This window comes from Hyla sarda, unplaced genomic scaffold (genome assembly GCF_029499605.1).
Source record: "Hyla sarda isolate aHylSar1 unplaced genomic scaffold, aHylSar1.hap1 scaffold_772, whole genome shotgun sequence".
Classification (NCBI taxonomy): Eukaryota; Metazoa; Chordata; class Amphibia; order Anura; family Hylidae; genus Hyla; species Hyla sarda.
In genome coordinates, this window is record NW_026610795.1 from 141,018 (window position 1) to 166,370 (window position 25,353).

Below are 25,353 nucleotides of genomic sequence, written 5' to 3' on the forward strand. Positions count from 1 at the left end.
AGACATATGTCCATCACGTTCAACCAGGGAATTAAGGGGTAGGGGTGTGGCGCGATATTGGGGAAGGGATGAGATTTTATATTTCTTCATAAGCATTAATCTTATTTTGTCAATTAGGAACATTCAGCACCCACCCGCTATCAAGGCAGCTGCCTATCATGTCATGCCCTACCTGCACAGGTGTGCTGGCTACTCAAATGATCCAATTAAGGAGGCCATTTAGTCAGCAGCAGCAGAAGTCCTGTGCCTGGACGCTCCAACAGGGGCCAGACACAAGCAGAAGCAGAAGCAGCAGAAGCAGCACCTTTTGTTTTTTGGCTGCAGCAGCAGCAAGGCCCACAGGGCTGGCTAGCTGGCTAGCCAGCAAGCAGGTAGCAATGAAAGTAGGAATCTTTCTTTTTAACCCTGTAAGGGGGTGGTGCACTGTACCCGAAGATACTGCCATATCGGGTCAATGCATAGGGCGACGGAAGCAAGCTTCGAAATCGGCCCCCGTTCTCAAAAATCCATTTAATATATGGTCCCCAGATAGGGGACGTATCAGATATTAAACTGATAAGAACAGATACTACACTTGATCTTAGCCAAAAGGCCGAGAAGCGATAACCGTGAAAGGGGCGGGCCCAACAAGGTCCCCTTCATGGGCACTATCACTGCTTGCTGTCAGGGAGGCTGCCAGACAATTTTCCATGCACACTCTGGGCTGGGGGGCAGTCAACCACCAGTACACACAGCAGAACCTAAACCCATACCATTATTGCTAAGCAGCAAGACAGGGGCCCATTGCACTCCCACGGGGCCTTTTTAAATGCAATCCATAACCCGGATTTGCCAGGAACCCTTCTTACTCCTCCTACTTGCATGTGACACTGGGCTTAGGATCTGCATAGGAAACACACACACAAGCACACACCTACCTTTGTTGCCTGCAGATGCCTCCTTGGCTGTCCCCAAACGGTATCAAACCAACACCCACGGGAAGCTGTAAGCATAGAGGACATGCCTGCACCCCATTGGACTTACCTGTGTGGGTTAAATCCGGGTTATTTGACAACCTATGGCGGTGATGGTTCTGCTCAGGCAGAGCAGTGCTGATGCTCCTCATAAAGCTGTCGCTGCTGTGAAGGTTCTAGGTGACATCACAAATCCCTTTGGTTACATACACAACAAAGCTGGGTTGTTGTTGTTTACACTCTGCAAGGCCTGTGGAAGTGAGTGACATCATAGCACTGTAGTTCTGAGGGTTCAAGATGGATGCAACAATCTCCTGTTGCTTCTATGAAGGCCGTAATAGACGACATCACCAAACAGCTCCATAGTCACATACACAGCAAAGGAGAGATGTTGTTTACACCTAGTGATGTCAGTGGTATTGAGTGACATCACAGCACAGTGCTAAGGCTCCTGGGCCTGGACACAGCAGCGGCTGCAATATCTCAACGGAGAATACGTTTATATCTATGTGTGTGTGTGCGCATATATATATATATATATATATATATATATATATATATATATATATTTCTCCGCCGAAATCACTTTTAAACCCATTTCCACCTTTTTTTCCCTTCTCTTCCTCTTACTTTTTTTTCACGTTTTTTTACGTTTTTCTCCTTTTCGCCTCTTTTCTGGGCGTATTATTCTTCTTTTTCTTCTTTTTTTTCGTCTAATGCATACCCCATCAGTGCAGCAATGCTTATTCAATACCGCCAGCAGATGGAGACACTGGGGGATAATTTTCTAAGGATTTATACTGATTTTTCCTGTCTGAATTTGTCGCACAGAAAGTTGCAGGCCAAATATGTGTGACATTTCTGCGACTTTAGCTTCTAGAGCATTTTTACAACATTATACATAGGTGCTGAATACATAAAAAGCGACTGTTCAGCGACAGACAAGTCGCATCGGCTGAAAGTAGGCCAGAATGTCAGTCCATGTTGGAGCAGGTTTAGATACAGTCTAAAGCATAGATCTCAAAGTCTGTGCACAGAATTTAGCAAGGGCCTCGCACCTTCTGATGCATCAGGTAGGTGCACAATAGCATAGCCTAACCCTCTGTACTTTGGTCTATATTGATGCGGGACATAGACAGCCAGCTGATGACCAATCCATTAGTGCAATGGATGGCTGGAAGCATTTGTCTTTGCCTTTGCAATACCACAGAAGCAATGCATGGTCAATGTACAGCAATGACACACCTGTGTGAACAGCCAGGAGACCCCCCCCCCCCCCCCCCCATGTTATGTTACATAGTTACATAGTTAGTACGGTCGAAAAAAGACATATGTCCATCACGTTCAACCAGGGAATTAAGGGGTAGGGGTGTGGCGCGATATTGGGGAAGGGATGAGATTTTATATTTCTTCATAAGCATTAATCTTATTTTGTCAATTAGGAACATTCAGCACCCACCCGCTATCAAGGCAGCTGCCTATCATGTCATGCCCTACCTGCACAGGTGTGCTGGCTACTCAAATGATCCAATTAAGGAGGCCATTTAGTCAGCAGCAGCAGAAGTCCTGTGCCTGGACGCTCCAACAGGGGCCAGACACAAGCAGAAGCAGAAGCAGCAGCAGCACCACCTTTTGTTTTTTGGCTGCAGCAGCAGCAAGGCCCACAGGGCTGGCTAGCTGGCTAGCCAGCAAGCAGGTAGCAATGAAAGTAGGAATCTTTCTTTTTAACCCTGTAAGGGGGTGGTGCACTGTACCCGAAGATACTGCCATATCGGGTCAATGCATAGGGCGACGGAAGCAAGCTTCGAAATCGGCCCCCGTTCTCAAAAATCCATTTAATATATGGTCCCCAGATAGGGGACGTATCAGATATTAAACTGATAAGAACAGATACTACACTTGATCTTAGCCAAAAGGCCGAGAAGCGATAACCGTGAAAGGGGCGGGCCCAACAAGGTCCCCTTCATGGGCACTATCACTGCTTGCTGTCAGGGAGGCTGCCAGACAATTTTCCATGCACACTCTGGGCTGGGGGGCAGTCAACCACCAGTACACACAGCAGAACCTAAACCCATACCATTATTGCTAAGCAGCAAGACAGGGGCCCATTGCACTCCCACGGGGCCTTTTTAAATGCAATCCATAACCCGGATTTGCCAGGAACCCTTCTTACTCCTCCTACTTGCATGTGACACTGGGCTTAGGATCTGCATAGGAAACACACACACAAGCACACACCTACCTTTGTTGCCTGCAGATGCCTCCTTGGCTGTCCCCAAACGGTATCAAACCAACACCCACGGGAAGCTGTAAGCATAGAGGACATGCCTGCACCCCATTGGACTTACCTGTGTGGGTTAAATCCGGGTTATTTGACAACCTATGGCGGTGATGGTTCTGCTCAGGCAGAGCAGTGCTGATGCTCCTCATAAAGCTGTCGCTGCTGTGAAGGTTCTAGGTGACATCACAAATCCCTTTGGTTACATACACAACAAAGCTGGGTTGTTGTTGTTTACACTCTGCAAGGCCTGTGGAAGTGAGTGACATCATAGCACTGTAGTTCTGAGGGTTCAAGATGGATGCAACAATCTCCTGTTGCTTCTATGAAGGCCGTAATAGACGACATCACCAAACAGCTCCATAGTCACATACACAGCAAAGGAGAGATGTTGTTTACACCTAGTGATGTCAGTGGTATTGAGTGACATCACAGCACAGTGCTAAGGCTCCTGGGCCTGGACACAGCAGCGGCTGCAATATCTCAACGGAGAATACGTTTATATCTATGTGTGTGTGTGCGCATATATATATATATATATATATATATATATATATATATATATATATATATTTCTCCGCCGAAATCACTTTTAAACCCATTTCCACCTTTTTTTCCCTTCTCTTCCTCTTACTTTTTTTTCACGTTTTTTTACGTTTTTCTCCTTTTCGCCTCTTTTCTGGGCGTATTATTCTTCTTTTTCTTCTTTTTTTTCGTCTAATGCATACCCCATCAGTGCAGCAATGCTTATTCAATACCGCCAGCAGATGGAGACACTGGGGGATAATTTTCTAAGGATTTATACTGATTTTTCCTGTCTGAATTTGTCGCACAGAAAGTTGCAGGCCAAATATGTGTGACATTTCTGCGACTTTAGCTTCTAGAGCATTTTTACAACATTATACATAGGTGCTGAATACATAAAAAGCGACTGTTCAGCGACAGACAAGTCGCATCGGCTGAAAGTAGGCCAGAATGTCAGTCCATGTTGGAGCAGGTTTAGATACAGTCTAAAGCATAGATCTCAAAGTCTGTGCACAGAATTTAGCAAGGGCCTCGCACCTTCTGATGCATCAGGTAGGTGCACAATAGCATAGCCTAACCCTCTGTACTTTGGTCTATATTGATGCGGGACATAGACAGCCAGCTGATGACCAATCCATTAGTGCAATGGATGGCTGGAAGCATTTGTCTTTGCCTTTGCAATACCACAGAAGCAATGCATGGTCAATGTACAGCAATGACACACCTGTGTGAACAGCCAGGAGACCCCCCCCCCCCCATGTTATGTTACATAGTTACATAGTTAGTACGGTCGAAAAAAGACATATGTCCATCACGTTCAACCAGGGAATTAAGGGGTAGGGGTGTGGCGCGATATTGGGGAAGGGATGAGATTTTATATTTCTTCATAAGCATTAATCTTATTTTGTCAATTAGGAACATTCAGCACCCACCCGCTATCAAGGCAGCTGCCTATCATGTCATGCCCTACCTGCACAGGTGTGCTGGCTACTCAAATGATCCAATTAAGGAGGCCATTTAGTCAGCAGCAGCAGAAGTCCTGTGCCTGGACGCTCCAACAGGGGCCAGACACAAGTAGAAGCAGAAGCAGCAGAAGCAGCAGCAGCACCACCTTTTGTTTTTTGGCTGCAGCAGCAGCAAGGCCCACAGGGCTGGCTAGCTGGCTAGCCAGCAAGCAGGTAGCAATGAAAGTAGGAATCTTTCTTTTTAACCCTGTAAGGGGGTGGTGCACTGTACCCGAAGATACTGCCATATCGGGTCAATGCATAGGGCGACGGAAGCAAGCTTCGAAATCGGCCCCCGTTCTCAAAAATCCATTTAATATATGGTCCCCAGATAGGGGACGTATCAGATATTAAACTGATAAGAACAGATACTACACTTGATCTTAGCCAAAAGGCCGAGAAGCGATAACCGTGAAAGGGGCGGGCCCAACAAGGTCCCCTTCATGGGCACTATCACTGCTTGCTGTCAGGGAGGCTGCCAGACAATTTTCCATGCACACTCTGGGCTGGGGGGCAGTCAACCACCAGTACACACAGCAGAACCTAAACCCATACCATTATTGCTAAGCAGCAAGACAGGGGCCCATTGCACTCCCATGGGGCCTTTTTAAATGCAATCCATAACCCGGATTTGCCAGGAACCCTTCTTACTCCTCCTACTTGCATGTGACACTGGGCTTAGGATCTGCATAGGAAACACACACACAAGCACACACCTACCTTTGTTGCCTGCAGATGCCTCCTTGGCTGTCCCCAAACGGTATCAAACCAACACCCACGGGAAGCTGTAAGCATAGAGGACATGCCTGCACCCCATTGGACTTACCTGTGTGGGTTAAATCCGGGTTATTTGACAACCTATGGCGGTGATGGTTCTGCTCAGGCAGAGCAGTGCTGATGCTCCTCATAAAGCTGTCGCTGCTGTGAAGGTTCTAGGTGACATCACAAATCCCTTTGGTTACATACACAACAAAGCTGGGTTGTTGTTGTTTACACTCTGCAAGGCCTGTGGAAGTGAGTGACATCATAGCACTGTAGTTCTGAGGGTTCAAGATGGATGCAACAATCTCCTGTTGCTTCTATGAAGGCCGTAATAGACGACATCACCAAACAGCTCCATAGTCACATACACAGCAAAGGAGAGATGTTGTTTACACCTAGTGATGTCAGTGGTATTGAGTGACATCACAGCACAGTGCTAAGGCTCCTGGGCCTGGACACAGCAGCGGCTGCAATATCTCAACGGAGAATACGTTTATATCTATGTGTGTGTGTGCGCATATATATATATATATATATATATATATATATATATATATATATATATATATTTCTCCGCCGAAATCACTTTTAAACCCATTTCCACCTTTTTTTCCCTTTTTTTTCCCTTCTCTTCCTCTTACTTTTTTTTCACGTTTTTTACGTTTTCTCTCCTTTTCGCCTCTTTTCTGGGCGTATTATTCTTCTTTTTCTTCTTTTTTTTTCGTCTAATGCATACCCCATCAGTGCAGCAATGCTTATTCAATACCGCCAGCAGATGGAGACACTGGGGGATAATTTTCTAAGGATTTATACTGATTTTTCCTGTCTGAATTTGTCGCACAGAAAGTTGCAGGCCAAATATGTGTGACATTTCTGCGACTTTAGCTTCTAGAGCATTTTTACAAACATTATACATAGGTGCTGAATACATAAAAAGCGACTGTTCAGCGACAGACAAGTCGCATCGCTGAAAGTAGGCCAGAATGTCAGTCCATGTTGGAGCAGGTTTAGATACAGTCTAAAGCATAGATCTCACAGTCTGTGCACAGAATTTAGCAAGGGCCCTCGCACCTCTGATGCATCAGGTAGGTGCACAATAGCATAGCCTAACTCTCTGTACTTTGGTCTATATTGATGCGGGACATAGACAGCCAGCTGATGACCAATCCATTAGTGCAATGGATGGCTGAAGCATTTGTCTTTGCCTTTGCAATACCACAGAAGCAATGCATGGTCAATGTACAGCAATGACACACCTGTGTGAACAGCCAGGAGACCCCCCCCCCCCCCCCCCCCCATGTTATGTTACATAGTTACATAGTTAGTGACGGTCGAAAAAAGACATATGTCCATCACGTTCAAACCAGGGAATTAAGGGGTAGGGGTGTGGCGCGATATTGGGCGAAGGATGAGATTTTATATTTCTTCATAAGCATTAATCTTATTTTGTCAATTAGGAACATTCAAGCACCCACCGCTATCAAGGCAGCTGCTATCATGTCATGCCCTACCTGCACAGGTGTGCTGGCTACTCAAATGATCCAATTAAGGAGGCCATTTAGTCAGCAGCAGCAGAAGTCCTGTGCCTGGACGCTCCAATAGGGGCCAGACACAAGCAGATAGCAGAAGCAGCAGAAGCAGCAGCAGCACCACCTTTTGTTTTTTGGCTGCAGCAGCAGCAACGCAGGCCCACAGGGCTGGCTAGCTGGCTAGCCAGCAATGCAGGTAGCAATGAAAGTAGGAATCTTTCTTTTTAACCCTGTATGGTGCACTGTACCCGAAGATACTGCCATATCGGGTCAATGCATAGGGCGACGGAAGCAAGCTTCGAAATCGGCCCCCGTTCTCAAAAATCCATTTAATATATGGTCCCCAGATAGGGGACGTATCAGATATTAAACTGATAAGAACAGATACTACACTTGATCTTAGCCAAAAGGCCGAGAAGCGATAACCGTGAAAGGGGCGGGCCCAACAAGGTCCCCTTCATGGGCACTATCACTGCTTGCTGTCAGGGAGGCTGCCAGACAATTTTCCATGCACACTCTGGGCTGGGGGGCAGTCAACCACCAGTACACACAGCAGAACCTAAACCCATACCATTATTGCTAAGCAGCAAGACAGGGGCCCATTGCACTCCCACGGGGCCTTTTTAAATGCAATCCATAACCCGGATTTGCCAGGAACCCTTCTTACTCCTCCTACTTGCATGTGACACTGGGCTTAGGATCTGCATAGGAAACACACACACAAGCACACACCTACCTTTGTTGCCTGCAGATGCCTCCTTGGCTGTCCCCAAACGGTATCAAACCAACACCCACGGGAAGCTGTAAGCATAGAGGACATGCCTGCACCCCATTGGACTTACCTGTGTGGGTTAAATCCGGGTTATTTGACAACCTATGGCGGTGATGGTTCTGCTCAGGCAGAGCAGTGCTGATGCTCCTCATAAAGCTGTCGCTGCTGTGAAGGTTCTAGGTGACATCACAAATCCCTTTGGTTACATACACAACAAAGCTGGGTTGTTGTTGTTTACACTCTGCAAGGCCTGTGGAAGTGAGTGACATCATAGCACTGTAGTTCTGAGGGTTCAAGATGGATGCAACAATCTCCTGTTGCTTCTATGAAGGCCGTAATAGACGACATCACCAAACAGCTCCATAGTCACATACACAGCAAAGGAGAGATGTTGTTTACACCTAGTGATGTCAGTGGTATTGAGTGACATCACAGCACAGTGCTAAGGCTCCTGGGCCTGGACACAGCAGCGGCTGCAATATCTCAACGGAGAATACGTTTATATCTATGTGTGTGTGTGCGCATATATATATATATATATATATATATATATATATATATATATTTCTTCCGCCGAAATCACTTTTAAACCCATTTCCACCTTTTTTTCCCTTCTCTTCCTCTTACTTTTTTTTCACGTTTTTTTACGTTTTTCTCCTTTTCGCCTCTTTTCTGGGCGTATTATTCTTCTTTTTCTTCTTTTTTTTCGTCTAATGCATACCCCATCAGTGCAGCAATGCTTATTCAATACCGCCAGCAGATGGAGACACTGGGGGATAATTTTCTAAGGATTTATACTGATTTTTCCTGTCTGAATTTGTCGCACAGAAAGTTGCAGGCCAAATATGTGTGACATTTCTGCGACTTTAGCTTCTAGAGCATTTTTACAACATTATACATAGGTGCTGAATACATAAAAAGCGACTGTTCAGCGACAGACAAGTCGCATCGGCTGAAAGTAGGCCAGAATGTCAGTCCATGTTGGAGCAGGTTTAGATACAGTCTAAAGCATAGATCTCAAAGTCTGTGCACAGAATTTAGCAAGGGCCTCGCACCTTCTGATGCATCAGGTAGGTGCACAATAGCATAGCCTAACCCTCTGTACTTTGGTCTATATTGATGCGGGACATAGACAGCCAGCTGATGACCAATCCATTAGTGCAATGGATGGCTGGAAGCATTTGTCTTTGCCTTTGCAATACCACAGAAGCAATGCATGGTCAATGTACAGCAATGACACACCTGTGTGAACAGCCAGGAGACCCCCCCCCCCCCCCCCATGTTATGTTACATAGTTACATAGTTAGTACGGTCGAAAAAAGACATATGTCCATCACGTTCAACCAGGGAATTAAGGGGTAGGGGTGTGGCGCGATATTGGGGAAGGGATGAGATTTTATATTTCTTCATAAGCATTAATCTTATTTTGTCAATTAGGAACATTCAGCACCCACCCGCTATCAAGGCAGCTGCCTATCATGTCATGCCCTACCTGCACAGGTGTGCTGGCTACTCAAATGATCCAATTAAGGAGGCCATTTAGTCAGCAGCAGCAGAAGTCCTGTGCCTGGACGCTCCAACAGGGGCCAGACACAAGCAGAAGCAGAAGCAGCAGAAGCAGCAGCAGCACCACCTTTTGTTTTTTGGCTGCAGCAGCAGCAAGGCCCACAGGGCTGGCTAGCTGGCTAGCCAGCAAGCAGGTAGCAATGAAAGTAGGAATCTTTCTTTTTAACCCTGTAAGGGGGTGGTGCACTGTACCCGAAGATACTGCCATATCGGGTCAATGCATAGGGCGACGGAAGCAAGCTTCGAAATCGGCCCCCGTTCTCAAAAATCCATTTAATATATGGTCCCCAGATAGGGGACGTATCAGATATTAAACTGATAAGAACAGATACTACACTTGATCTTAGCCAAAAGGCCGAGAAGCGATAACCGTGAAAGGGGCGGGCCCAACAAGGTCCCCTTCATGGGCACTATCACTGCTTGCTGTCAGGGAGGCTGCCAGACAATTTTCCATGCACACTCTGGGCTGGGGGGCAGTCAACCACCAGTACACACAGCAGAACCTAAACCCATACCATTATTGCTAAGCAGCAAGACAGGGGCCCATTGCACTCCCACGGGGCCTTTTTAAATGCAATCCATAACCCGGATTTGCCAGGAACCCTTCTTACTCCTCCTACTTGCATGTGACACTGGGCTTAGGATCTGCATAGGAAACACACACACAAGCACACACCTACCTTTGTTGCCTGCAGATGCCTCCTTGGCTGTCCCCAAACGGTATCAAACCAACACCCACGGGAAGCTGTAAGCATAGAGGACATGCCTGCACCCCATTGGACTTACCTGTGTGGGTTAAATCCGGGTTATTTGACAACCTATGGCGGTGATGGTTCTGCTCAGGCAGAGCAGTGCTGATGCTCCTCATAAAGCTGTCGCTGCTGTGAAGGTTCTAGGTGACATCACAAATCCCTTTGGTTACATACACAACAAAGCTGGGTTGTTGTTGTTTACACTCTGCAAGGCCTGTGGAAGTGAGTGACATCATAGCACTGTAGTTCTGAGGGTTCAAGATGGATGCAACAATCTCCTGTTGCTTCTATGAAGGCCGTAATAGACGACATCACCAAACAGCTCCATAGTCACATACACAGCAAAGGAGAGATGTTGTTTACACCTAGTGATGTCAGTGGTATTGAGTGACATCACAGCACAGTGCTAAGGCTCCTGGGCCTGGACACAGCAGCGGCTGCAATATCTCAACGGAGAATACGTTTATATCTATGTGTGTGTGTGCGCATATATATATATATATATATATATATATATATATATATATATATATTTCTCCGCCGAAATCACTTTTAAACCCATTTCCACCTTTTTTTCCCTTCTCTTCCTCTTACTTTTTTTTCACGTTTTTTTACGTTTTTCTCCTTTTCGCCTCTTTTCTGGGCGTATTATTCTTCTTTTTCTTCTTTTTTTTCGTCTAATGCATACCCCATCAGTGCAGCAATGCTTATTCAATACCGCCAGCAGATGGAGACACTGGGGGATAATTTTCTAAGGATTTATACTGATTTTTCCTGTCTGAATTTGTCGCACAGAAAGTTGCAGGCCAAATATGTGTGACATTTCTGCGACTTTAGCTTCTAGAGCATTTTTACAACATTATACATAGGTGCTGAATACATAAAAAGCGACTGTTCAGCGACAGACAAGTCGCATCGGCTGAAAGTAGGCCAGAATGTCAGTCCATGTTGGAGCAGGTTTAGATACAGTCTAAAGCATAGATCTCAAAGTCTGTGCACAGAATTTAGCAAGGGCCTCGCACCTTCTGATGCATCAGGTAGGTGCACAATAGCATAGCCTAACCCTCTGTACTTTGGTCTATATTGATGCGGGACATAGACAGCCAGCTGATGACCAATCCATTAGTGCAATGGATGGCTGGAAGCATTTGTCTTTGCCTTTGCAATACCACAGAAGCAATGCATGGTCAATGTACAGCAATGACACACCTGTGTGAACAGCCAGGAGACCCCCCCCCCCCCCCCCCCCATGTTATGTTACATAGTTACATAGTTAGTACGGTCGAAAAAAGACATATGTCCATCACGTTCAACCAGGGAATTAAGGGGTAGGGGTGTGGCGCGATATTGGGGAAGGGATGAGATTTTATATTTCTTCATAAGCATTAATCTTATTTTGTCAATTAGGAACATTCAGCACCCACCCGCTATCAAGGCAGCTGCCTATCATGTCATGCCCTACCTGCACAGGTGTGCTGGCTACTCAAATGATCCAATTAAGGAGGCCATTTAGTCAGCAGCAGCAGAAGTCCTGTGCCTGGACGCTCCAACAGGGGCCAGACACAAGCAGAAGCAGAAGCAGCAGAAGCAGCAGCAGCACCACCTTTTGTTTTTTGGCTGCAGCAGCAGCAAGGCCCACAGGGCTGGCTAGCTGGCTAGCCAGCAAGCAGGTAGCAATGAAAGTAGGAATCTTTCTTTTTAACCCTGTAAGGGGGTGGTGCACTGTACCCGAAGATACTGCCATATCGGGTCAATGCATAGGGCGACGGAAGCAAGCTTCGAAATCGGCCCCCGTTCTCAAAAATCCATTTAATATATGGTCCCCAGATAGGGGACGTATCAGATATTAAACTGATAAGAACAGATACTACACTTGATCTTAGCCAAAAGGCCGAGAAGCGATAACCGTGAAAGGGGCGGGCCCAACAAGGTCCCCTTCATGGGCACTATCACTGCTTGCTGTCAGGGAGGCTGCCAGACAATTTTCCATGCACACTCTGGGCTGGGGGGCAGTCAACCACCAGTACACACAGCAGAACCTAAACCCATACCATTATTGCTAAGCAGCAAGACAGGGGCCCATTGCACTCCCACGGGGCCTTTTTAAATGCAATCCATAACCCGGATTTGCCAGGAACCCTTCTTACTCCTCCTACTTGCATGTGACACTGGGCTTAGGATCTGCATAGGAAACACACACACAAGCACACACCTACCTTTGTTGCCTGCAGATGCCTCCTTGGCTGTCCCCAAACGGTATCAAACCAACACCCACGGGAAGCTGTAAGCATAGAGGACATGCCTGCACCCCATTGGACTTACCTGTGTGGGTTAAATCCGGGTTATTTGACAACCTATGGCGGTGATGGTTCTGCTCAGGCAGAGCAGTGCTGATGCTCCTCATAAAGCTGTCGCTGCTGTGAAGGTTCTAGGTGACATCACAAATCCCTTTGGTTACATACACAACAAAGCTGGGTTGTTGTTGTTTACACTCTGCAAGGCCTGTGGAAGTGAGTGACATCATAGCACTGTAGTTCTGAGGGTTCAAGATGGATGCAACAATCTCCTGTTGCTTCTATGAAGGCCGTAATAGACGACATCACCAAACAGCTCCATAGTCACATACACAGCAAAGGAGAGATGTTGTTTACACCTAGTGATGTCAGTGGTATTGAGTGACATCACAGCACAGTGCTAAGGCTCCTGGGCCTGGACACAGCAGCGGCTGCAATATCTCAACGGAGAATACGTTTATATCTATGTGTGTGTGTGCGCATATATATATATATATATATATATATATATATATATATATAATATTTCTCCGCCGAAATCACTTTTAAACCCATTTCCACCTTTTTTTCCCTTCTCTTCCTCTTACTTTTTTTTCACGTTTTTTTACGTTTTTCTCCTTTTCGCCTCTTTTCTGGGCGTATTATTCTTCTTTTTCTTCTTTTTTTTCGTCTAATGCATACCCCATCAGTGCAGCAATGCTTATTCAATACCGCCAGCAGATGGAGACACTGGGGGATAATTTTCTAAGGATTTATACTGATTTTTCCTGTCTGAATTTGTCGCACAGAAAGTTGCAGGCCAAATATGTGTGACATTTCTGCGACTTTAGCTTCTAGAGCATTTTTACAACATTATACATAGGTGCTGAATACATAAAAAGCGACTGTTCAGCGACAGACAAGTCGCATCGGCTGAAAGTAGGCCAGAATGTCAGTCCATGTTGGAGCAGGTTTAGATACAGTCTAAAGCATAGATCTCAAAGTCTGTGCACAGAATTTAGCAAGGGCCTCGCACCTTCTGATGCATCAGGTAGGTGCACAATAGCATAGCCTAACCCTCTGTACTTTGGTCTATATTGATGCGGGACATAGACAGCCAGCTGATGACCAATCCATTAGTGCAATGGATGGCTGGAAGCATTTGTCTTTGCCTTTGCAATACCACAGAAGCAATGCATGGTCAATGTACAGCAATGACACACCTGTGTGAACAGCCAGGAGACCCCCCCCCCCCCCCCCCATGTTATGTTACATAGTTACATAGTTAGTACGGTCGAAAAAAGACATATGTCCATCACGTTCAACCAGGGAATTAAGGGGTAGGGGTGTGGCGCGATATTGGGGAAGGGATGAGATTTTATATTTCTTCATAAGCATTAATCTTATTTTGTCAATTAGGAACATTCAGCACCCACCCGCTATCAAGGCAGCTGCCTATCATGTCATGCCCTACCTGCACAGGTGTGCTGGCTACTCAAATGATCCAATTAAGGAGGCCATTTAGTCAGCAGCAGCAGAAGTCCTGTGCCTGGACGCTCCAACAGGGGCCAGACACAAGCAGAAGCAGAAGCAGCAGAAGCAGCAGCAGCACCACCTTTTGTTTTTTGGCTGCAGCAGCAGCAAGGCCCACAGGGCTGGCTAGCTGGCTAGCCAGCAAGCAGGTAGCAATGAAAGTAGGAATCTTTCTTTTTAACCCTGTAAGGGGGTGGTGCACTGTACCCGAAGATACTGCCATATCGGGTCAATGCATAGGGCGACGGAAGCAAGCTTCGAAATCGGCCCCCGTTCTCAAAAATCCATTTAATATATGGTCCCCAGATAGGGGACGTATCAGATATTAAACTGATAAGAACAGATACTACACTTGATCTTAGCCAAAAGGCCGAGAAGCGATAACCGTGAAAGGGGCGGGCCCAACAAGGTCCCCTTCATGGGCACTATCACTGCTTGCTGTCAGGGAGGCTGCCAGACAATTTTCCATGCACACTCTGGGCTGGGGGGCAGTCAACCACCAGTACACACAGCAGAACCTAAACCCATACCATTATTGCTAAGCAGCAAGACAGGGGCCCATTGCACTCCCACGGGGCCTTTTTAAATGCAATCCATAACCCGGATTTGCCAGGAACCCTTCTTACTCCTCCTACTTGCATGTGACACTGGGCTTAGGATCTGCATAGGAAACACACACACAAGCACACACCTACCTTTGTTGCCTGCAGATGCCTCCTTGGCTGTCCCCAAACGGTATCAAACCAACACCCACGGGAAGCTGTAAGCATAGAGGACATGCCTGCACCCCATTGGACTTACCTGTGTGGGTTAAATCCGGGTTATTTGACAACCTATGGCGGTGATGGTTCTGCTCAGGCAGAGCAGTGCTGATGCTCCTCATAAAGCTGTCGCTGCTGTGAAGGTTCTAGGTGACATCACAAATCCCTTTGGTTACATACACAACAAAGCTGGGTTGTTGTTGTTTACACTCTGCAAGGCCTGTGGAAGTGAGTGACATCATAGCACTGTAGTTCTGAGGGTTCAAGATGGATGCAACAATCTCCTGTTGCTTCTATGAAGGCCGTAATAGACGACATCACCAAACAGCTCCATAGTCACATACACAGCAAAGGAGAGATGTTGTTTACACCTAGTGATGTCAGTGGTATTGAGTGACATCACAGCACAGTGCTAAGGCTCCTGGGCCTGGACACAGCAGCGGCTGCAATATCTCAACGGAGAATACGTTTATATCTATGTGTGTGTGTGCGCATATATATATATATATATATATATATATATATATATATATATATATATATATATATTTCTCCGCCGAAATCACTTTTAAACCCATTTCCACCTTTTTTTCCCTTCTCTTCCTCTTACTTTTTTTTCACGTTTTTTTACGTTTTTCTCCTTTTCGCCTCTTTTCTGGGCGTATTATTCTTCTTTTTCTTCTTTTTTTTCGTCTAATGCATACCCCATCAGTGCAGCAATGCTTATTCAATACCGCCAGCAGATGGAGACACTGGGGGATAATTTTCTAAGGATTTATACTGATTTTTCCTGTCTGAATTTGTCGCACAGAAAGTTGCAGGCCAAATATGTGTGACATTTCTGCGACTTTAGCTTCTAGAGCATTTTTACAACATTATACATAGGTGCTGAATACATAAAAAGCGACTGTTCAGCGACAGACAAGTCGCATCGGCTGAAAGTAGGCCAGAATGTCAGTCCATGTTGGAGCAGGTTTAGATACAGTCTAAAGCATAGATCTCAAAGTCTGTGCACAGAATTTAGCAAGGGCCTCGCACCTTCTGATGCATCAGGTAGGTGCACAATAGCATAGCCTAACCCTCTGTACTTTGGTCTATATTGATGCGGGACATAGACAGCCAGCTGATGACCAATCCATTAGTGCAATGGATGGCTGGAAGCATTTGTCTTTGCCTTTGCAATACCACAGAAGCAATGCATGGTCAATGTACAGCAATGACACACCTGTGTGAACAGCCAGGAGACCCCCCCCCCCCCCCCCCCATGTTATGTTACATAGTTACATAGTTAGTACGGTCGAAAAAAGACATATGTCCATCACGTTCAACCAGGGAATTAAGGGGTAGGGGTGTGGCGCGATATTGGGGAAGGGATGAGATTTTATATTTCTTCATAAGCATTAATCTTATTTTGTCAATTAGGAACATTCAGCACCCACCCGCTATCAAGGCAGCTGCCTATCATGTCATGCCCTACCTGCACAGGTGTGCTGGCTACTCAAATGATCCAATTAAGGAGGCCATTTAGTCAGCAGCAGCAGAAGTCCTGTGCCTGGACGCTCCAACAGGGGCCAGACACAAGCAGAAGCAGCAGAAGCAGCAGAAGCAGCAGCAGCACCACCTTTTGTTTTTTGGCTGCAGCAGCAGCAAGGCCCACAGGGCTGGCTAGCTGGCTAGCCAGCAAGCAGGTAGCAATGAAAGTAGGAATCTTTCTTTTTAACCCTGTAAGGGGGTGGTGCACTGTACCCGAAGATACTGCCATATCGGGTCAATGCATAGGGCGACGGAAGCAAGCTTCGAAATCGGCCCCCGTTCTCAAAAATCCATTTAATATATGGTCCCCAGATAGGGGACGTATCAGATATTAAACTGATAAGAACAGATACTACACTTGATCTTAGCCAAAAGGCCGAGAAGCGATAACCGTGAAAGGGGCGGGCCCAACAAGGTCCCCTTCATGGGCACTATCACTGCTTGCTGTCAGGGAGGCTGCCAGACAATTTTCCATGCACACTCTGGGCTGGGGGGCAGTCAACCACCAGTACACACAGCAGAACCTAAACCCATACCATTATTGCTAAGCAGCAAGACAGGGGCCCATTGCACTCCCACGGGGCCTTTTTAAATGCAATCCATAACCCGGATTTGCCAGGAACCCTTCTTACTCCTCCTACTTGCATGTGACACTGGGCTTAGGATCTGCATAGGAAACACACACACAAGCACACACCTACCTTTGTTGCCTGCAGATGCCTCCTTGGCTGTCCCCAAACGGTATCAAACCAACACCCACGGGAAGCTGTAAGCATAGAGGACATGCCTGCACCCCATTGGACTTACCTGTGTGGGTTAAATCCGGGTTATTTGACAACCTATGGCGGTGATGGTTCTGCTCAGGCAGAGCAGTGCTGATGCTCCTCATAAAGCTGTCGCTGCTGTGAAGGTTCTAGGTGACATCACAAATCCCTTTGGTTACATACACAACAAAGCTGGGTTGTTGTTGTTTACACTCTGCAAGGCCTGTGGAAGTGAGTGACATCATAGCACTGTAGTTCTGAGGGTTCAAGATGGATGCAACAATCTCCTGTTGCTTCTATGAAGGCCGTAATAGACGACATCACCAAACAGCTCCATAGTCACATACACAGCAAAGGAGAGATGTTGTTTACACCTAGTGATGTCAGTGGTATTGAGTGACATCACAGCACAGTGCTAAGGCTCCTGGGCCTGGACACAGCAGCGGCTGCAATATCTCAACGGAGAATACGTTTATATCTATGTGTGTGTGTGCGCATATATATATATATATATATATATATATATATATATATATATATATTTCTCCGCCGAAATCACTTTTAAACCCATTTCCACCTTTTTTTCCCTTCTCTTCCTCTTACTTTTTTTTCACGTTTTTTTACGTTTTTCTCCTTTTCGCCTCTTTTCTGGGCGTATTATTCTTCTTTTTCTTCTTTTTTTTCGTCTAATGCATACCCCATCAGTGCAGCAATGCTTATTCAATACCGCCAGCAGATGGAGACACTGGGGGATAATTTTCTAAGGATTTATACTGATTTTTCCTGTCTGAATTTGTCGCACAGAAAGTTGCAGGCCAAATATGTGTGACATTTCTGCGACTTTAGCTTCTAGAGCATTTTTACAACATTATACATAGGTGCTGAATACATAAAAAGCGACTGTTCAGCGACAGACAAGTCGCATCGGCTGAAAGTAGGCCAGAATGTCAGTCCATGTTGGAGCAGGTTTAGATACAGTCTAAAGCATAGATCTCAAAGTCTGTGCACAGAATTTAGCAAGGGCCTCGCACCTTCTGATGCATCAGGTAGGTGCACAATAGCATAGCCTAACCCTCTGTACTTTGGTCTATATTGATGCGGGACATAGACAGCCAGCTGATGACCAATCCATTAGTGCAATGGATGGCTGGAAGCATTTGTCTTTGCCTTTGCAATACCACAGAAGCAATGCATGGTCAATGTACAGCAATGACACACCTGTGTGAACAGCCAGGAGACCCCCCCCCCCCCCCCCCATGTTATGTTACATAGTTACATAGTTAGTACGGTCGAAAAAAGACATATGTCCATCACGTTCAACCAGGGAATTAAGGGGTAGGGGTGTGGCGCGATATTGGGGAAGGGATGAGATTTTATATTTCTTCATAAGCATTAATCTTATTTTGTCAATTAGGAACATTCAGCACCCACCCGCTATCAAGGCAGCTGCCTATCATGTCATGCCCTACCTGCACAGGTGTGCTGGCTACTCAAATGATCCAATTAAGGAGGCCATTTAGTCAGCAGCAGCAGAAGTCCTGTGCCTGGACGCTCCAACAGGGGCCAGACACAAGCAGAAGCAGCAGAAGCAGCAGCAGCACCACCTTTTGTTTTTTGGCTGCAGCAGCAGCAAGGCCCACAGGGCTGGCTAGCTGGCTAGCCAGCAAGCAGGTAGCAATGAAAGTAGGAATCTTTCTTTTTAACCCTGTAAGGGGGTGGTGCACTGTACCCGAAGATACTGCCATATCGGGTCAATGCATAGGGCGACGGAAGCAAGCTTCGAAATCGGCCCCCGTTCTCAAAAATCCATTTAATATATGGTCCCCAGATAGGGGACGTATCAGATATTAAACTGATAAGAACAGATACTACACTTGATCTTAGCCAAAAGGCCGAGAAGCGATAACCGTGAAAGGGGCGGGCCCAACAAGGTCCCCTTCATGGGCACTATCACTGCTTGCTGTCAGGGAGGCTGCCAGACAATTTTCCATGCACACTCTGGGCTGGGGGGCAGTCAACCACCAGTACACACAGCAGAACCTAAACCCATACCATTATTGCTAAGCAGCAAGACAGGGGCCCATTGCACTCCCACGGGGCCTTTTTAAATGCAATCCATAACCCGGATTTGCCAGGAACCCTTCTTACTCCTCCTACTTGCATGTGACACTGGGCTTAGGATCTGCATAGGAAACACACACACAAGCACACACCTACCTTTGTTGCCTGCAGATGCCTCCTTGGCTGTCCCCAAACGGTATCAAACCAACACCCACGGGAAGCTGTAAGCATAGAGGACATGCCTGCACCCCATTGGACTTACCTGTGTGGGTTAAATCCGGGTTATTTGACAACCTATGGCGGTGATGGTTCTGCTCAGGCAGAGCAGTGCTGATGCTCCTCATAAAGCTGTCGCTGCTGTGAAGGTTCTAGGTGACATCACAAATCCCTTTGGTTACATACACAACAAAGCTGGGTTGTTGTTGTTTACACTCTGCAAGGCCTGTGGAAGTGAGTGACATCATAGCACTGTAGTTCTGAGGGTTCAAGATGGATGCAACAATCTCCTGTTGCTTCTATGAAGGCCGTAATAGACGACATCACCAAACAGCTCCATAGTCACATACACAGCAAAGGAGAGATGTTGTTTACACCTAGTGATGTCAGTGGTATTGAGTGACATCACAGCACAGTGCTAAGGCTCCTGGGCCTGGACACAGCAGCGGCTGCAATATCTCAACGGAGAATACGTTTATATCTATGTGTGTGTGTGCGCATATATATATATATATATATATATATATATATATATATATATATATATATATATATATTTCTCCGCCGAAATCACTTTTAAACCCATTTCCACCTTTTTTTCCCTTCTCTTCCTCTTACTTTTTTTTCACGTTTTTTTACGTTTTTCTCCTTTTCGCCTCTTTTCTGGGCGTATTATTCTTCTTTTTCTTCTTTTTTTTCGTCTAATGCATACCCCATCAGTGCAGCAATGCTTATTCAATACCGCCAGCAGATGGAGACACTGGGGGATAATTTTCTAAGGATTTATACTGATTTTTCCTGTCTGAATTTGTCGCACAGAAAGTTGCAGGCCAAATATGTGTGACATTTCTGCGACTTTAGCTTCTAGAGCATTTTTACAACATTATACATAGGTGCTGAATACATAAAAAGCGACTGTTCAGCGACAGACAAGTCGCATCGGCTGAAAGTAGGCCAGAATGTCAGTCCATGTTGGAGCAGGTTTAGATACAGTCTAAAGCATAGATCTCAAAGTCTGTGCACAGAATTTAGCAAGGGCCTCGCACCTTCTGATGCATCAGGTAGGTGCACAATAGCATAGCCTAACCCTCTGTACTTTGGTCTATATTGATGCGGGACATAGACAGCCAGCTGATGACCAATCCATTAGTGCAATGGATGGCTGGAAGCATTTGTCTTTGCCTTTGCAATACCACAGAAGCAATGCATGGTCAATGTACAGCAATGACACACCTGTGTGAACAGCCAGGAGACCCCCCCCCCCCCCCCCCATGTTATGTTACATAGTTACATAGTTAGTACGGTCGAAAAAAGACATATGTCCATCACGTTCAACCAGGGAATTAAGGGGTAGGGGTGTGGCGCGATATTGGGGAAGGGATGAGATTTTATATTTCTTCATAAGCATTAATCTTATTTTGTCAATTAGGAACATTCAGCACCCACCCGCTATCAAGGCAGCTGCCTATCATGTCATGCCCTACCTGCACAGGTGTGCTGGCTACTCAAATGATCCAATTAAGGAGGCCATTTAGTCAGCAGCAGCAGAAGTCCTGTGCCTGGACGCTCCAACAGGGGCCAGACACAAGCAGAAGCAGCAGAAGCAGCAGCAGCACCACCTTTTGTTTTTTGGCTGCAGCAGCAGCAAGGCCCACAGGGCTGGCTAGCTGGCTAGCCAGCAAGCAGGTAGCAATGAAAGTAGGAATCTTTCTTTTTAACCCTGTAAGGGGGTGGTGCACTGTACCCGAAGATACTGCCATATCGGGTCAATGCATAGGGCGACGGAAGCAAGCTTCGAAATCGGCCCCCGTTCTCAAAAATCCATTTAATATATGGTCCCCAGATAGGGGACGTATCAGATATTAAACTGATAAGAACAGATTTTTTTTTTTTTTTTTTTATTGAAAAGGAAATATACAATACATAACCAAGTAAATCATTCAAAAAATTACATATTCATCTGAAAACACATGAATAACACATATTTGACATATACAATATATACAGGAATCATGTCTTTACATGTACATATAACAAAAAGCTTTCCCTTCATGACTTTCCCTCAGAAAAAATAAATTGCAGCGGATTCTGTCCCTCCAACTGTCCCTTCATATCAGGATATAATCTGTAAGAAAAGAAAAAGAAAGACAAATAAGAATACAATCATAACCAGTACTTCCATTTTTTGTGTTTCCAGATCCCCTCTGCATCATCAGAACCATAGTTTTTCCTATCACATAATACGTAAAGGTAAATTTTACCACGGATCATGCCCAGACACTCCTTCACACTTACTTCAGTTTGATTGAAAATCCTAATATTCCTTACATCCCACAGAACCTCTTTTACACAATTTACTATGAACCATAACACTCTTGCCTTCTCTCTCTCCACTGCACACAAACCAAACATCATCATATTAAAGGATAAGATTTCAATTCCAGTAAGATTTTTAATTAGACCAGACATTTTTCTCCACACAGACTTCGCATAACCACACTCCCAAAACACATGTACATAATTCTCACATCCACCGCAACCATCCCTGGGACACACTTCACTGTCTACCAATCTCCTTCTCCTCTGAAATTCCCTTGTTGGCAGACACCCATGAGCTAACATCCAAGACAAGTCCTTTTGTTTATTTGTCAGTTCCTTGTGACTGACATTTTTCCACACTACCTTACAATCCTTCTCAGACAGACCTCCCACACATTCCACTGTTTCTCTCTGCTCCAACACTTTCATCACCTTCTTACTATCATTCCATTCAGTCACACATTCCAGATTATTTTTCCTGACACACCGCCCTATTCTCTGATAGAACCAAGGAACCTCAAAACTTACAGGTACCCTTAAGTCCCTTTCCATTAGCTTATATTTCAACAACACATTACCAGCCAAATACCTTACCATGCACCCAAACACACATTCCTTCTTACTTACAGCGAGACAAAAACTGACATACTTCACAGCCAGGAACACTTCCACATTCATCATTCCTTTCCCACCATGCATTCTGCTTTTCACCACCTTCCCACGACTCAATTTCTCCATCCTTGAATTCCATAAGAAAACAAAGATCTGCCTGATAATTCTTGCCAGACACCTATCCGGTGGAGGAAACACATAATTAACATAAAGCAAAATAGGAATTATAACAGCTTTAATAACCAGAATCCTTCCCTCAATCGATAAAGTCCTTAAAGACCAGAAGTTTATTTTATTCCCCACCCTCCCCAAAACCCTCTCCCAACTTTCTTTCCCATACAAATCATTATCAAACACCACCCCAAGCACTTCCACACCCCCCTCTCTCACAGGCCACTCGCACAACCCACTCTCTCCCCACCCCTCAAAAAATTTACAACCACTCTTCCCAACATTAAGCTTAAACCCACTCATTAAACAGAAACACTCAATCAATAACTTAGCACGCCTTACCCCTGCCATTGACTTACATACAACAGTAACATCATCCATGTAACCAATCACTCGCATATCCTTCCCATGACTACCAGGTATTTCTATACCCCGCATCACCTTATCTCTCCTAATCATCCCCAACAAAGGCTCAATCATACAAATAAAAAGAATTGGCGACAGGGGACACCCCTGCCGCACTCCAGATTTTATACTCACTTCCCTACTCAGAAAACCATTGACCTGAATCTTACTATAAATGTCCCTATACAAACATTCAATCCACTTCACCATTCTGTCCGGCACATTCATCCTCCTCAAAACCCTAAACAATAAATCATGCACCACCCTATCATACGCTTTTTCAAAATCCACCGTAACAACAGCCACACCTTGCTTCCTAGTTTTACAGTCCCACAATACATCCCTCAGACCTAACAGACATTCAGAAATCCTACGATCAGGCACTGTACACATTTGCTCCTCACCTACCATACAATCAATCACATCCTTTAACCTATTCGCAATAACTTTAGCAATAATTTTGTAATCACAATTCAAGAGCGCTATAGGCCTCCAATTTTTAAGATCCCTCTTATCCCCTTTTTTAAACAATAACACAGTCACACTCTCACTCATACTTTTAGATAACTTCCCTCTCCTAAGTACTTCCTTACACACCTCCCATACATAATCCCCTAACATATCCCAAAACACAAGATAAAATTCCACAGGCAAACCATCACTCCCTGCCACCTTTCCTTTCTTCATCCCATTCACAGCATCCTCCACCTCACTCTTCCTCACATCCTCTTCCATAAAGAACCCATCAATTTCATCCAAACGCTTATCCACATATCCCAAACATTCCTCCTCTAGAGTCACGTCCCGCTCCTTCTCCGTGAATAAATCAGAATAAAACTTCCACACTTCCTCTAACACCTCATCCTTACCAAAGACCTCTACCCCATCATTCGTAAAAACACTCATCATCTCAGTTTTTTTACTGAATGCCTTTTTAAAGAAAAATTTGCTACATTTCTCATCCTTCTCTTTCACTTCAACCCTAGCCTGTGCAATAATCTTCCTTCCATTCCTCTCCAGACACTCATTCACACTTCCACGAGCTTCCTCAATCTCCTTCTCAACACTCATCCCCAAACGCCTCAATTCATACAAATACTCTAACCTTCTTTGCCATCTCTCATACTCTTCTCTATCTTTCCTCCCTTTCTCACACCCTTTTTTAATAAAAAACCTTTTAGTCTCTAACTTCACCCACTCCCACCACTCAACCACACTATAAAATGCATCCTTCCTCAACACCCATCCATCAAAACGCTCCCTATATTCTTGTAATACACATTCATTATCCAATAAAGACACATTCAACTTCCAAACACCCTTTCCATACTCACTTAGACCACCACCTTTTACCACACACTCAATCCAGGCATGATCCGTGAACGGTAACCTCCTCCGTCTGAAATTAGAAACAGACATTAGTTTTGAGACAAAAATGAAATCAATACGCGAACTTGTATTGTTAGAAAAATATGTATAACCGATAGTACCATCATTATGGGCAACAAAGGAATCCTTTAACCCAAATAAATTTACAATCTCTTTAAGCTGCTTACTAGTACTGTCTAAACCAGACCCACCACCCACCGTAGTACTACTCCTATCCCCCTCTGTTATTATACAATTGAAATCCCCTATAAGGAACACATCATCCCTCCCACTCAAAAAGAAATATAATTTCTCAAACACCTCCCCTCTTTCCTTCCTCCCAGTTGGAGCATAAACATTAATTACTTTATATGTGAAACCCCTGAAAATAAAATGCACTAATAATACCCTACCCGGAACAATATGGACAACTTTTTTAACAACAAACTCATTACTTTTGAACAAAATCCCCACCCCCGAATTACGTTCCATTGAACCAGACCATACCGATTGCCCATAAGGCCAGGAGATATTTGGCTCCCCATCCAAGCAGCACTCCTGGAGACCTAGAACATCAAAAGAATATCTAGAAAGTAAATCAAAAATGGCGGATCTCCTTTCTAAAGATCTAATACTGCGGACATTTAGAGAACCAATTGTTAAACTCATTCAAACATTTGAAGGAAAAAAAGGAAATACAAAATCAAGCATTATCAAAAGGAGGCCTAGCCTTTCCCCGACCTCTACCCTTATTTTTTGCCTCCCCTTCCTTAAACTTAAGAGTCTTTGTCAATTTTTTGACTGAACATTCCTCCAAATAACCTGTGCCCAGGGAGGATAAAGAGGAGTCAGAATCAATCTGACATGACGACCCTCCACCTGCCTCCTCCCTTCCCGGGCTAGGAAAGTCCTCAATCCTTTGACTCTGAGGAGTCGGACAGTCATCCTCCGATTCTTCCACCGGCATCTTTCTCTTCAAGGATTCTTTGTCCACAGTCATCTCCTCTGGGGGATCAGAGGCCTCCGAAACAGATGCCCCCGAAACAGACTCCGCCTTCTCCCCCTCTGCCACCAAAGCATCCGGAACAGACCTAGAAATGGAAGGAAAAACAGGGGCAGACTCTGCTTCACTGGTCAGCACGCTAACCTCTGCATCGCCTGCCCTGGCAGCATTGGAGTCCTCAGGAACTGTCCCA

General features: G+C 45.3%; 10 non-coding genes across 10 annotated transcripts; all 10 read right to left on the reverse strand.

Annotated features, from left to right (window-relative positions):
* Window positions 1-413: 413 nt before the first annotated feature.
* On the reverse strand, window positions 414-604 carry LOC130346068 (U2 spliceosomal RNA). The gene has a single exon (XR_008884441.1). It is a non-coding gene; the product is annotated as a U2 spliceosomal RNA (small nuclear RNA).
* A 2,087-nt stretch (window positions 605-2,691) lies between these two features.
* On the reverse strand, window positions 2,692-2,882 carry LOC130346069 (U2 spliceosomal RNA). The gene has a single exon (XR_008884442.1). It is a non-coding gene; the product is annotated as a U2 spliceosomal RNA (small nuclear RNA).
* Window positions 2,883-4,976: 2,094 nt separating this feature from the next.
* Window positions 4,977-5,167, reverse strand: LOC130346070 (U2 spliceosomal RNA). The gene has a single exon (XR_008884443.1). It is a non-coding gene; the product is annotated as a U2 spliceosomal RNA (small nuclear RNA).
* A 2,116-nt stretch (window positions 5,168-7,283) lies between these two features.
* Window positions 7,284-7,474, reverse strand: LOC130346059 (U2 spliceosomal RNA). The gene has a single exon (XR_008884433.1). It is a non-coding gene; the product is annotated as a U2 spliceosomal RNA (small nuclear RNA).
* Window positions 7,475-9,565: 2,091 nt separating this feature from the next.
* Window positions 9,566-9,756, reverse strand: LOC130346071 (U2 spliceosomal RNA). Its single transcript, XR_008884444.1, has one exon. It is a non-coding gene; the product is annotated as a U2 spliceosomal RNA (small nuclear RNA).
* Window positions 9,757-11,853: 2,097 nt separating this feature from the next.
* Window positions 11,854-12,044, reverse strand: LOC130346072 (U2 spliceosomal RNA). Its single transcript, XR_008884445.1, has one exon. It is a non-coding gene; the product is annotated as a U2 spliceosomal RNA (small nuclear RNA).
* Window positions 12,045-14,138: 2,094 nt separating this feature from the next.
* Window positions 14,139-14,329, reverse strand: LOC130346074 (U2 spliceosomal RNA). Its single transcript, XR_008884446.1, has one exon. It is a non-coding gene; the product is annotated as a U2 spliceosomal RNA (small nuclear RNA).
* A 2,109-nt stretch (window positions 14,330-16,438) lies between these two features.
* Window positions 16,439-16,629, reverse strand: LOC130346075 (U2 spliceosomal RNA). Its single transcript, XR_008884447.1, has one exon. It is a non-coding gene; the product is annotated as a U2 spliceosomal RNA (small nuclear RNA).
* A 2,089-nt stretch (window positions 16,630-18,718) lies between these two features.
* LOC130346076 (U2 spliceosomal RNA) lies at window positions 18,719-18,909 on the reverse strand. Its single transcript, XR_008884448.1, has one exon. It is a non-coding gene; the product is annotated as a U2 spliceosomal RNA (small nuclear RNA).
* Window positions 18,910-21,010: 2,101 nt separating this feature from the next.
* Window positions 21,011-21,195, reverse strand: LOC130346081 (U2 spliceosomal RNA). Its single transcript, XR_008884454.1, has one exon. It is a non-coding gene; the product is annotated as a U2 spliceosomal RNA (small nuclear RNA).
* Window positions 21,196-25,353: the final 4,158 nt, after the last annotated feature.